Here is a 5137-nt window from a genome sequence, read left to right on the forward strand (position 1 = left end):
TGCATCTTTCCAGGCAATGTCTGTGGAGGCAGTAAAATATTAGCAACTACACTTTTTGTTACCCAAAATTGTTGTCACGGTTGAACTCCACTTGGAGGGAGGATTTTTAAGGACACAAGCTTGAAACTCTTACAGTCTCCAGCACTTCTGAAAAACAGCACAGATTATTCTGAAAGCATCTTAATTAAACAGTCCTGCTTTGAATTCAGTGTAGTTAGCACATTTGTTCAAATAGCTCATTTAAAAATCATGTTATGCTTGAGGTTTCTAGCTGGTCTATTGAGCATCTCTGTTTTACTATATTCCAAAGAAATTAAACCCTAGTAAAACGAAACTGCATTAAATCAAAATAATAGCATATTTTAAGCAAGCAGTACCAGGTTGAGTTCTGGAAAAATGATGTGTTTGAATAAACTTACAGAGTATGAACTCTTTAAACATCAGATTGGGAGATAAGAGATGAAGCAGTCTGATACATATATGGTCCAGTAAAGTACTCTTCTCCAATGGATTACTTCACTAATTAAATGACATCGGCAATGTGTCTTAATTAAAGAAGTTACACATCAGAAAAACCTGCGTGGCTTTGCTGGTTGGTAGCTGTTCCTGGCTCCCCAGTGCGACAGCCCTTTCCAAAACCGGCTGCCAGTATCGATGTTAAGGCCATCACTCTTCGGGCTTCTTGGAAAAAGAGCAAAAGACTAACACTTCCCGTTCGCCCTCTTCTCCTTGGAGGGGGACGGATCCCAAAAGTTTGCAAAGAATAATGAACCAAACTCTTTTTCCTGCGGGTGAAGCTAATTCTCGTTCAAATTGGAGCCCGGAGCAGCAGGAGGGGAATGCAGCCCCTCTGCAGAGCAAAGCCCGTGGATTCGGGGGGGTCCCAGGCACCGTCCCCTCCACGCCTGCCCGTGCTCGTGGTCGCCCCGGGAGGGAACTGCCTGTGAAGGGCAAAATGGTAAATAATACAAACTGCTTTCCCTCGCAGATGGCTTCTGAGGATTAATGAAGGGTTTTACCATTCTCTCAAGATGTAATGGTCTGTAAAAATGATTAAAAGGCCGGATTGGCTTGGGTGCCTTTTCAGGGGAAAGGGCACGGCTAATTCTCCCTGCAGAGCCCATAAAACTCGGGCCTGAAGCAAAGGGAAGAAGAGGAAAACAAAATAACCCCAAGAGCCCCCAGACCTTGGCGCTGCGTGGAGGGAGCCGCAGGAGCTGCGCCCGCTGCCTGGCCTCACTGGCCTTTGCTGGGCCCTGCGATTCGGGGGGGGGGGTTTATACACATACATACATACATATATATACGATATACCTATCTATCAATGGCTCCTAAACTGCATACAAATAAATAAATAAAACATAATAGATGCTATAATAAATAATATACATATATATGCATATGAAATATAAATATATAAGCAATATTAAATAATATGTAGTAAAATATGAATAACAAATTTATATAAATTTGTATATATTACATATTTATTATAGTAGATATTATATATATATATATATACACACACACATATTAAAAGTTTAGGAGCCACAGATTTAGATATACGTAAATATATATGTTATATATAATATTTATATATATAATATATATTCTTTATTATCATCTATATTAATAATATATACTTTACTATATTATTTATTATAATCCATTATAGTTTTATTTATTTTTATATATATAAAAAATAAAGTTTAGGAGCCATAGATAGAGCGCATATATATATATATATATATATACACACACATCTATATGTTTTTGTGTGTGTGTGTGTACGCACACTTATATACACATACAAATCCATCTATATATACATACAGAAAAAATATATATTATAATAATAAACATCTAATATATATAATATTTTTATAAATATAAAGTTTAGGAGCCGCTGCCGCCCCTGGACTGGCCTGCTTGCTCTGCTTCTCCCTCCTTTGTGTTTACTTTTGGCTAGTCATTTTGTCAATGAAAATAAAATAATATCTACCTCACATGGCACTTGAACAACCGCAGCACTTCTGGGACTCTTTCACCCGGCAGGTCCAGGTGAGCAGTGAAGCCGTGGTCACCAGCCCACTCCAGCAGGACCAGCAGTCGTGCCTGCTCTTTCCGACTCCATGAAGTGTGCTTCACGCAGCCAGGCTGCTCCGGGACAGCTTAAAAAAAAAAAAAAAAAAAAAAAAGGCAGCTGGAAAAAATCAGGAAAGCATCATGCCACCCTTGGGATCCCCAATGGATGGCTGCGAGCCACAAAATTGTTCCAATTTTTTCTTTGCCTCAGTGTCCCTGCTCCCGCAGAAAGGGCTTTCTGCTGCCCTGGGGGTCTCTAAACGGATTGTAACCCCGTCTCTGTCCCCCAGCACACACGTGGCTGGGGCTGGCCAGGCACTGCACCGTGGTCCCAAAGCGCACAGTGACTCAGCAGAGCAGGTTTACATCCAGAAACATCGCACACGTGGGAACTATTCTTTACTTCCCAAACATTTATGACTCGTGCCAGTCTGGGAAGTGTATGCCTCAGACCCCTCCCAGACCTTGTCTCAGTTCAGACTGGGGAGAGTGATGCCTCCTGTATCTACAGCTCATGCAATAAATACGAGTTGTACACGGGAATTCATCTGGCTGAACATGAAAGCAGGATTATTATCCTTATTTTACTTCCCCATATGGTACAGCTATAAATGGCTCATTAACTTCAAGGAGACTCTCGAGGGATTTGGGCTCAAGTAGTTTTTGATGGCAGTACCACCCTTCTGTTCCTCTACACGAGGAACCGGGGGTGCTAGTGGGTGGGGAAAAAAAGTATACAGAGCATCAAACTCAAACTGTGTCCCTGTGGAGACAGGGGCACAATACTCAGAGGCAGATGAAGTTTGTCCTCTAGAAGTTCTATTTACCTTCTCTAGGAGAGCACTCAGATTAAGGGAGTCATCTAACATGCTTCCATTTCAGAGCCGTTGTTATAATTTCTCTGTGGATTCAGTCCCATCAGGGACAACATCTTCAGGCACCCAGTGTTCTACCAAGGCTTTTGTTCAGGTGAGTGACCTTTCTTACAAGTCTCAATACATCAACTAATCCTACAGACCACTGTGGAGCATGACCATCTGTAGTATAATAATGCCTTTTCCTCCCTTAAAAAGCTGCTTCCAGTTCCAGCGGGACAGTAAAGATTACGTTACCTTGGCAGAGTGTTAGTGATGGAGAGACTAACAGTGTCCTTCATTATCGGGCTGAGCAAGAGGACAAGGATTTAAAGCTTTGACATTTTAGATAATTTCTTTATAATGTTGTAAGACAATAGCTCTTTAAGAGGCTGAAATTCAATTCAGCATGCTCCACTACCTGCATATTGCCTAAACTACCCATCCTATAGCCTCATTTAGGCATTCTACCTCCAGACAAAGCTATACGGAAAGAAACAGGAGGCTGGGAAGCTGTCCTTCTCCACTGCTTTCCCATAGCCAAATGCCTACAGCTTTGTAAAGCAGCAACGTGGCAATGCCCATCATAAACTCTGTGCTATTGTCACAAAGTCCTCACGATATTTTTATAATGCTTAGAAAAAACTGCAGGACTTTTCCAATGGAGTAGCAACCATTCTGAATTCATGCTACCCAAACATTTGTAACAAGGAACATCATCACACAGCGATCCAAGCTCTCAGAAGACACAAAGGTCATAAAACACAGGGGAAAGGAAAAGCTCATGGCACACTGCAGAGCTTTAGTGAGAGCAAAAAATTCTGTACCAGGAAATAATCCTGCATCAGCAGCGCAGTCTGCATGGAAAACAGCACCTGCAAACAAGGCAGGCACCCGGGAAATCCCTGCAAAGTTTCCTCTGGCACAAAGAAAGGCCAAAATGCCGGCTAAGCCACCTCGAGTGTGTCTGCTTTGAAAATATTGGAAATGCAAGAAAAACAGGGAGTTTACTCAAAAATTAAATTGTTCAGCAAGTTGACTAAGAACTGCTTGAGAGCAGGCAGGCAGACTCCCATGCTGGTGTGCGTACCTGCCACATCTGGGACAGACGCGTGTTACCGTCACCCCTTCCCGTAACGCCTCTGGGAGAGCAGTATTAAACACCGCTGCTGAGCACCCGGTGAGCACCCTACGACAGACAGAACGGGTGACACAGTCTCAGCTATGAGGCAGCAAGAAGGACATTTTGAAAACAGTCACACAGGAAAAATGAAGGTGTGTGTTGTGAGCCCCAAAGCAGGATTAAGCCCATTTCACACACGGAATTTAAGCCTTCTAACAGCAAATTAGATTTTGGTTAAGCTAAAACTGTACCTTCTTGTTTCTTTCATAACCCAGTCCAGAGACCATTCTCCTAATAAAACTGATGAATAAACCAGATTACTGGGACACATTCCTAGTGCTGCTGGTTGAACTACAACAGGACAGCCTTGCGAGAACTGTGAGCTCTGTGACTAGAACCTTAAGTCTACACCTCCCTCCTTCTTTCCCAGTTAAAGTAACTTAGGCTTCCTCCAAGCCTGTTTTGGCAGATGTTTACGCAGCCTAAAATTCTTTCCACCAGCACCTCCTGGTTCCCCTCGCTGCCAGCCTCACCCCAGCACCCGCTGCTTCCCTGCTGACACTCATTTCTTCCTCCCTCCCTGTCTGCAAAGCCTCCAGTTGGTTTTCCTCGAAGTGTCTCCAGATCCATCTTCTCCGTATTTTCACTACCTAACACCCTCATGTATCTACCTACTCATTTCTCTTTGTAGGAGAAATGGGAGATGAAGGGGATGCTGGAAAAAACATCAGCGCTCTTAGACCTTGGGAAGTTAATACAGAAGGAAACAATTTGGGGCTGGAGCTAAGAATTACTCAGGTGGATTAAAGCAAATAAGTGCACAGATGAGAGATAGAAAACATCTTGAAATGAAGGACTTCATGTTTCATTTTGATTATTCATTGGAATGACAACCTACACTCTCTCCACCTTATTTCTTACCTTCTCTGTCCTTTGTCAGCCAAGCCTGCACATTCTTTGAAGCCAAAACTCTTTCAGCTTACGTATTGCTTTTTGAAGCTAACCAGTTTAAAACACAATGTAAACCCAAGCATTTTCCTCATTCCCATCCCAACAATCAGCAAAAAAAGATCAG

This window comes from Aquila chrysaetos, chromosome 20, assembly GCF_900496995.4.
Source record: "Aquila chrysaetos chrysaetos chromosome 20, bAquChr1.4, whole genome shotgun sequence".
NCBI lineage: Eukaryota > Metazoa > Chordata > Aves > Accipitriformes > Accipitridae > Aquila > Aquila chrysaetos.